A 10,051-nucleotide genomic window follows, 5' to 3' on the forward strand; every position below is an offset into this window, starting at 1 on the left:
CACAGATGAGAATCCAAGAGAAGCATTAGACCATTTTCTAAGGCTGCATAATGTATTAAATTCATTTTAAAAAATCATGATAAAGCATACTGCTATTGTGAATTCACAAACCCTACAATTCAATTAAATACATATATGCGATACAGGTTTCTTTGCGCTTTAAGTGTTTACATGTGCGTAGGTAAATGCTTCACAGTAAATGCTTCTCTCAAAATCCATTTCTGCATATTATTGTGAGTTTGGGTTTATTGTAAGATTCATCTGGGAACACAACATGAGGCATTTCATTTGTAAGATAAATCATTTATAAACCTATGCAAACACTGGAGAATACATCAATATCTTTTTAAATATGCTCACTGTTCATCGCAACTTCAAAATAAAAGTTTGAACCTTTTCTGTTTGAACCTTTGAGTTTACATATTTAAGAAATTATAGTGGCTACAGCATTTCTGTCGTAAAGAAATGACTAAATATTTAAAATTAAGTGGACATTTGTATTTAATGTTGTTTAGTCAATATTAAACAAAGATTAGATCGCACAATAAAAACAATCGTCAGGCCGTTGGCACCCTCTGCCACACTTTGTTATAATGCATAATGTACATTAGCTCTATTGTTTATAATACATGATGTATTTTAACAGTTTTGTTCAATAATACAATATGATTACTTGCTTTTGATACTCTATTTTAACTAATTATTATTGCCTCGTTGCTATTATGTATTTGAAGTAATTTTAAAGGTTGCTTAGGTTTATTTTAATTACTACAAAAAATGTAATTATAATTATCTGATTACTCGATTAATCATTAGAATAATCGACAGATTAATCAATTACCAAAATAATCATTAGTGACAGCCCTAATGTTTATATTATTCATGTATTATGTACATTAACAACATAGAGCATAAAGCAACTCCATGCTAAACAAATGTATCACAATGAAATACATAAAAATGAATTTTGATAATCTTGAATTTCACATCATAGGATAACAAGATGTTTTTTTTTTTTTTAAACTACATTAAATGGACTTGTTTTGTTCATAAGTCTAATAATAAATAATACAGGGCGTAAGAATTCAACCAAGATACTACACACAACGTTACAGAACAATACATGATTACACACACTTCACTACTTTTTAAAACTATTTTCTCAATAGTTACAAATACTAAGAAATGAGAATCACTGTAACTAAACACACATGGTACAATTCATATTAGAAATATGAAACCCTGTGTAAGAATACAATGTCAATTTGCTGAAAAAGAAACGTCAATCTTTGGCCTCGCCTCGGCAAGAATGAAGAAATTCAAACAGGTTAAACAAAGCACTGTTTAGTTACTGAGCAAAACTGTTTTTGAGAGAAAACTAATGCATTATATTGCCTTGCCTTTTTATCCTTTCCAGCAATTCTTTTTGTATAGTGTGGCTGTTCAAAATATAATGTAATGCCATATGTTACCCATTTCTCAGACTAAATCTATTTAACCACAGCTAACGGAGAAAAACATGAAGAAATGTTTGAAGACTGATTGGAATCCGATTATTAATGATGAACATGCCCAAAATGTACAAAAGCATGTTATTTATAACATCTATATCAGCGTTCCAGGTTTCTGACTGAACGTAATTGTTTCCAGTTGATTACCAGAAAATGATTTTATTTTTATATTTACGGTCAATTGTCTAAAAGGGCCTTTGATCATGCCATTGTGTCACAGCAGCCTCCTGTCTCCTATTAGCCCTGTCCTAATAAATTATGGGTCAAACAAACTTCAAATCATCTTTACAGTTGACAAATCATTGCGACCAAACAAATGATTATGAACTGCTGTAATTTGTTGAGTTTGAAAGGTCTAACTACTGACATCTTAGCAGACAGTTTAGAAAAGCAATGAGATGTTGATACAACGGGATAAATTCAAGGTCAGTAGCCTATTTACCAAATGCAATTGTTTAAGAGTTGTTCACTGAAACACACATATTTACAACCGAATACAATTAAATATTGGCACCATTCAAAGGTTTGGGGTTGGTAAAGTTTTTAAATCTGCTCAAAAACAGTCAAAACAGTAGTAGCATTTTTTAATGATTTGAAATGTTAATAGAATTGTCATACTGTCTGCATACAGCATAGAAGTTTAAGGTTATGTTTTTTAAATGGGCTTTTTATTAAGCATACACATTTACTGATTTATGCATTTTATTCTTCTGGTTAAAATTATCTTCTTAATGATAGCTTGCTAAATTAACTCAAATGGCCTTTATCTGCATGACAGCATTTTACTATTTTACATGGTTACTTTTGTTTCTCTCCGTAGTGACCAGGAGTTCTTTGATTTTTTTTTTCCACTCCTTGCTCTTGGAGGTGTTTCAGGATAAATAACTGAAAACTCACTACAGATGTTTCATTACCAAAATGGCAACTACATCACAAACAGACACACAAACAACAGCCTTCAGCATCAGAATACTATAAATATGAATTATATATTCATGAATTTCTCTGAAAATATACAGTGCAAGTGGGCCAGGGACTTTCAGTTGCTAAACGTGTGACAGGCCGCTCGATTTAAAAATCTTTCCTTATTGTTTTCAGGACTGGCGTGTCTTTGCTGTTGGCAACAGTCACATGTTTAAGAGTCGTGTTTTTGAGATGTCAGGGAAACAGGATCACCACTCTTCATCTCTCTGTCTGTTTTCTATCTGCTCCCTTTCGTTGTTTGTTTGTTCTGGTGTCTAAGGCAGATGTACGGCACTGCATCTTTCAGATTCTAATCGAGAGGAAGTTGCATTCGTAATGGAAATTGAATGCACTCATCCGTTCTAGGCAGAAAAGATCCTGATCATGGGCCCCCTGGCAGAGGGACAAAACTCTCTGTTAATGAATCATACTGCTGATGGCAGTTTTTCCTGGGGCACAGTGATTAAAAATGCGCCAAGAGGTGTCTAAGGAATGTTTTAGAATTAGTCGTCTATAAATTTCCAAGGTCATTGTTGGATCTCTGTCCATGTCAAACTGCACTGCCAGTATAAATCTGAGCTCCAGCAGGTCAGGTGTGACATTAAAATATGAGGCATAAGCCCCTTTCACACATAGAGTCTTTACTGGTGAATTACCGATAAATTACCATTAAGAGATTATGTGTGAACAGTACTTTTTCAAAAATACAAGTAAATTTATTCTACCAATTTACCAGTAAGGGAAGTTGTAATATTACCAGTAAATCATTCCAGCAGATAAATTACCAGCAGACTGATCTAAATCATCTAAGTACCGTCAGAACTATAGAGAGCAAACGGCTCATGCTCACAAATCACTCTTGCAGTTCTTTGATGTTTACATTCACTCGATTCTTAATAACGTGTTGTTACCTGAATGATCCACAGCTGTTTTTTTGCTTGTTCGTATAGCGATAGTTTTTCATAAGACCCTTATTTGTCCTGAACAGTTAAACTGCCCTCTGTTGATCAGAAAAATCCTTCAGGTCACACAAATTCTTTGGTTCATCAGCATTTTTGTGTATTTGAACCCTTTCCAAAAATGACTGTATGATTTTGAGATCAATCTTTTCACACTGAGGACAACTGAGGGACTCAGCAACTATTACAGAAGGTTCAAACACTCACTGATGCTCCAGAAGGAAGAAAGATGGATTAAGACCCAGGGGGTGAAAACTTTTTGAATTTGAAGATCAGGGTAAGTTTAACTTATTTTGTCCTCTGGGAAACATGTAAGTATCTTCTGTAGCTTCTGAAAAGCAGTACTAAATGAAAAAAAAATATTAGATTTACAAAAATGTACACATCTTCATTCTGTTCAAAAGTTTACACCCCTGGCTCTTAAAAGAGAAGTCCACTTTCAGAACAACAATTTACAGATAATGTACTCACCCCCTTGTCATCCAAGATGTTCATGTCTTTCTTCAGTCGTAAAGAAATTATGTTTTTTGAGGAAAACATTTCAGGATTTTTCTCCATATAATGGACTGCTATAGTGCCCCAAGTTTGAACTTCCAAAATGCAGTTTAAATGCGGCTTCAAACGATCGCAAATGCGGTTGTAAATGATCTCAGCTGAAGAAGGGTCTTATCTAGTGAAACGATTATTTTCATTTTTTTTAAAAAATGCAATTTGAATACTTTTTAATCTCAAACGCTTGTCATGTCTTGCTCTACCTGAACTCCAATTGTATTTTCTCAGTCAACTTTTCAAACATTTCAAAATCATCCTACGTCGCTACAGATACACAAATACACAAACAGGGTTCAAATACACAAAACTGCTCAAAAACCAAACAATTTGTTGGACCTGAAGGATTTTTCTGAAGAACATTTGGTCTGAATTGGTCTGAATATAAATGTGTTTAAATAATATTCATAATAATGTCAAATTATATCTAAATATAACATGAATATAAATATAATATAATATGAATTTTTAGGGACACATTTCTAGTTTAGTCAATAAAGAGGGCTTATTGACCTGCAGTACTAATGGGGATACGGTGGTACTAAAAACAAAACTGGTTGGGAAACACTGGATAAGCCTCTGGTGTGTGTGTAATGGTTTGGTCCGGAAGATTGTGAGTGTTTTGCTCCACAGCTGTGATTGGCTCAAAGGGAGAGTCGTGTTGAACCAAATGAACTTCACGCACATGTTCCTGCAGAAGAAATTTTGGTCACGACACAAAAGACAAATATAAACAGACACACATAGCAATTAACAGATCGATGAAAACACAAGTAGAAAAAAGACAAAGGTGTGGACAAAATGTGCTTGCATAAAACAATAAAATAACAAGTGCTTGATGGCCTACACAAGGGACGAAATTGTCCATAAAGTTGGTGGCCCTTGAAATCAGCGATCGGTGGTGTTAAATGTGAGAATTTTTATGTGTTTGTGTTTCTTCAGAGGAAGAAAAAGTGACTAAATGCAGCTGTTGGCAGCTTATGTGTGTGGGGAACTGATGAATTTTACTCAGGAGGGTGATTCATTATCAGCATTGCCAGAAAAGTCAAAGCGCACAGAATCATTAGGACTATAACACTGACAAATATTGTACAAGAGTGCCCCGCAGCAGGACATTTATTAAATTTATCACTAGTTGCACACCAATAACAGGAAGAAACTTTTTCTGTGTCTTGTCTCCAACATTTATCTCAAACATATAGTATGTAAAACTGCCTCAGATCTAGCGTATTAAATTTTAACATTCTGTCATGGTCTTAATGTTTTCACATCATGTCGCTGTTATGTTTTTAAGCAAATACCTTAAGTAGAATAAGATTTCGCCCCTGGCATAACAACATTTCTCTGCAATAAAAATAACCATGAGGAATGGGAGCCGAGCGGTGATATGATAAACAGGTGTTTGGCGCCATAGCTAATCCACTATCTCTGCGTTCTAATATGCCTGTTTCTCCACACTACTGTACTGCCCGAAGAGTAGTATGTTAAAAATTAACAGTATCTATAGTAAGCAAATATTACCTGAATAAACTACTTCCAGTGGTCATCGTTATTCAGCATGGCGTCGTTGTCCGTTAAATTTCTAATACTAAGCATTCTTTATATATAAACAAACACCTAAACAGGATGACTAAAACATAGTAATGTTTTTATAGTCACATCTTTATGAAGCTCGAAACCTTTCAAATTTTGGAGCACGCACGTTATGTTTTAAATATGTCACATGATTTCGTAAAACGAGGCTATATTACGTCATACTGATTAGAACGCTAGGTTCGAATCTTTTAAAAATTTGATTATGGCTGCGTCCGAAAGCTCTAAAAATTCCAAAGCAGGAAGGCATCAAGGCACGTCCGAGTTCAAATTCTGCTTCACTTCCTGTCTCCGGAGGTACCTTCTTCTGATAGAATTTTGGCTGCGTCCGAAAGCCTAGTCAGCTGACTTGCTCCTTCGCTGCCTTTTCAGGCAGTGACTTCGAAGGCTGCGAAGGCAACTCTAGAAACAGTTTCGGACAGACTTCAGAGGCAGCAGAACGTGACGCCGTTGCTAGGTTACCTAACGGTCATTACCCACCGAAGGTCTGTGCGTCGGAGAAGACGACTGAGAATGGCAGCTACTTTCTGCTTAAATAAATAAAAGCACTGATGCAAGTAATATTGCAGAACAGGTCATTGTTATTAGTGGCCGTTTTGTTATTATTGGTAGTATATTGTACATATTATTCTTATTCACTACTCATTTGAACCCTTTTAACATTTTATTAAATACTATTATTACAAACAATATTATTTATTATGCTTTTTACACTATTACGATTCATGAAGAATATCATGGTCAAGATCTCATCTATTATATAAAGTAACAAGTCTAATTTTACCAGAATATCTTTATTTATATAGCCTATATGACGCACACACACAGGATTGTGGGAAATCGAAGGCAGCGAAGGATACATCTATGCTGCCTTCAAAATTCCATCAGAAGAAGGTACCTCTGGAGACAGGAAGTGAAGCAGAATTAGAAGGCAGCATTTTAGAGCTTTCGGACGCTTTGAAGGCCTTCGCTGCCTTCGATTTCCCACAATCCTGTGCTTGTGCGTCATATAGGCTATATACAGTGGGTACGGAAAGTATTCAGACCCCCTTAAATTTTTCACTCTTTGTTATATTGCAGCCATTTGCTAAAATCATTTAAGTTCATTTTTTTTTCTCATTAATGTACACACAGCACCCCACATTGACAGAAAAACAGAATTGTTGACATTTTTGCAGATTTATTAAAAAAGAAAAAAACTGAAATATCACATGGTCCTAAGTATTCAGACCCTTTGCTCAGTATTTAGTAGAAGCACCCTTTTGATCTAATACAGCCATGAGTCTTTTTGGGAAAGATGCAACAAGTTTTTCACACCTGGATTTGGGGATCCTCTGCCATTCCTCCTTGCAGATCCTCTCCAGTTCTGTCAGGTTGGATGGTAAACATTGGTGGACAGCCATTTTTAGGTCTCTCCAGAGATGCTCAATTGGGTTTAAGTCAGGGCTCTGGCTGGGCCATTCAAGAACAGTCACGGAGTTGTTGTGAAGCCACTCCTTCGTTATTTTACCTGTGTGCTTAGGGTCATTGTCTTGTTGGAAGGTAAACCTTCGGCCCATTCTGAGGTCCTGAGCGCTCTGGAGAAGGTTTTCGTCCAGGATATCCCTGTACTTGGCCGCATTCATCTTTCCCTCGATTGCAACCAGTCGTCCTGTCCCTGCAGCTGAAAAACACCCCCACAGCATGATGCTGCCACCACCATGCTTCACTGTTGGGACTGTATTGAACAGGTGATGAGCAGTGCCTGGTTTTCTCCACACATAAGTTAAATATATGAGTGTCACAGCAAAGGGTCTGAATACTTAGGACCTTGTGATATTTCAGTTTTTCTTTTTTAATAAATCTGCAAAAATGTCAACAATTCTGTGTTTTTCTGTCAGTATGGGGTGCTATGTGTACATTAATGAGGAAAAAAAAATGAACTTAAATGATTTTAGCAAATGGCTGCAATATAACAAAGAGTGAAAAATTTAAGGGGGTCTGAATACTTTCCGTACCCACTGTAAATAAAGATATTCTGGTGAAATTAGACTTGTTACTTTATATAATAGATGAGATCTTGACCATGATATTCTTTATGAATTGTAATAGTGTAAAAAGCATAATAAATAATATTGTTTGTAATAATAGTATTTAATAATATGTTAAAAGGGTTCAAATGAGTAGTGAATAAGAACAATAAAACAGCCACTAATAACAATGACCTGTTCTGCAATATTACTTGCATCAGTGCTTTTGTTTTTTTAAGCAAAAAGTAGCTGCCATTCTCAGTCGTCTTCTCCGACACACAGACTTTCGGTGGGTAATGACATTGAGGTCTTTATATATTTCACGAAATAAACTTTCAAAATTCGGATGATCTGGTGAACCCCTGAACGACTGTCTAATGGACCCTTCTCACATTTCTGGGTTTCTCATAGCGGAAGTCGTCATAGTTGGGTAAAATTCGAGAGCGGTGAATGGGACAGTACCACAAATATATTTTTGGCATTCCCATTTGCTCAAATAGCAAAAGAAGAACTACACAATAGTGTTTTCAGGACTTTCACTCAAAGGAAAAAATTAGAGAGACTGATGTCGGCAGTCAGAAGAGAGAACAATGTCAAATGTACCGTCCCTCGCATAGACGCGGCATTAGAAACACCCTCGCATAGCGTTAACTAGTTTTTTTGTAACTTGATGAAAAGGTGATATAAAACAAATTATAGTGTTATAAATGTACATACATATTTTTAAAAATCAAAATATAAAAAACTTTAAAGGATATATGATGATGACGGTTGAAACGCGTCATCACAGGCTTGTGAAAAGGGTCCATAGTTTTGATTTAACCATACATTCAGTTTTCATGAATTTTAATAGATGTTTATTATTCAACACGGCGTTGTTGTCCGTTAAATTTCTAATAGTAAGCATTCTTTTATTAACCTTAAATATCAAACGTTTTATATATATATATATATATATATATATATATATATATATATATACATATTTTATATATATATACATATATATATATATATATATATATATATATATATATATACATATTATATATATATATATATATATATATATATATATATATATATATATATATATATACACCTAAACAGGATGACTAAAACACTTTTATAGTAACTTCTTTCTGAAGCTCGAAACCTTTCAAACTTCGGAGCACGCACGTTCTGTTTTAAATATGTCACATGAGTTCGGAAAACGAGGCCATATTACGTCACACTGATTAGAACACTAGGTTGGAATGTTTTAAAAATTTGATTATATATTTCACAAAAGAAACTTTTCGAAATTCGGATGATCTGTGAACCCCTGAACTACTGTCTAATAGCTTTGACTTAACCATACGTTCAGTTTTCATGAATTTTAATGAAAAATTGTTAATTATAGTTATATAAATAATAGTTAATTATTTCTAATTGGCCTAGTTTGCCAAGTCCTAAGAACACAAAACAAGCCCAACATTAATAATAATTAAAAAAAAAAATAAAAAAAAATAATAATAATAATAATAATAATACATACCTTTCATATTTACTGCAATAAGTTGTAGATTACATTTATTAGATTACACGTTCGTTGCGTTTACAGCATCTGGCCAGCGAGAGGCGTTTCGAGCCATAGACATTTTTTTTATATGTGTCTATGTTTCGAGCGCTTCAAAAACATAATCATTTTAAGACTTAATTGATTCAGAGTTTGAAAAGCTTCGTTTCTCCTATCACTCCTTAGAAGAACTTTAGCAGCGTCTACAGAGAGTGCAAACACTGCCTCATAGCCAACGCACAACCTAAAATAAAATAGCACGGGGATTTAACAGCATCTATCGTGTGATGCATTGATCACACTTTTAAATTATTAAAAACACAAACATCGCTCCCTAGAGGTTAAACTGTGAAGTGTATCTGTAACAGGTTATTTAGTTACATCATCCATCAGTTTTTTTCAGTGCTAACATTGTGGAGAGAAAAATACCCCTTTCTTCGTGGCTCAGGCACTCAGCTGGTTCTGATTGTATGCTCTCTCTAACTTAAAACACTACCAAACAAATGGATAATTGTATCTTTCATGTGTTACACATTAACACACTGGTCTCCAGTCCTTTCTGGTGGTATCAACAAAATGAAGTATGTGACTCTGGAGATCTTTTCATTATCATTAAAGGATCAATACACCCAAACTTGAAACTCTATCATAATTTAATCACTCTCAAGTCATTCCATCCAAACCCACATGATGTACTATTACACACATGGAGTCTGTCTCAGACATTTGGACCACGCATATTAGAGCCATTTACATTTTTATGCTATAAACTGGAAAACAAAGTCACGTCTCAGTCTTTCAGCACAGGCTGCAGGTACTGCTTTGTAATCCAAGTCTGCTTTGACTTAGTTTTCTTAAATTAGCACTGACACACTGCAATACAGAGGCAAACATGCAATACAAACCACA

The sequence above is a fragment of the Labeo rohita genome, chromosome 9 (assembly GCF_022985175.1).
Source record: "Labeo rohita strain BAU-BD-2019 chromosome 9, IGBB_LRoh.1.0, whole genome shotgun sequence".
In the NCBI taxonomy this organism is placed as follows: Eukaryota; Metazoa; Chordata; class Actinopteri; order Cypriniformes; family Cyprinidae; genus Labeo; species Labeo rohita.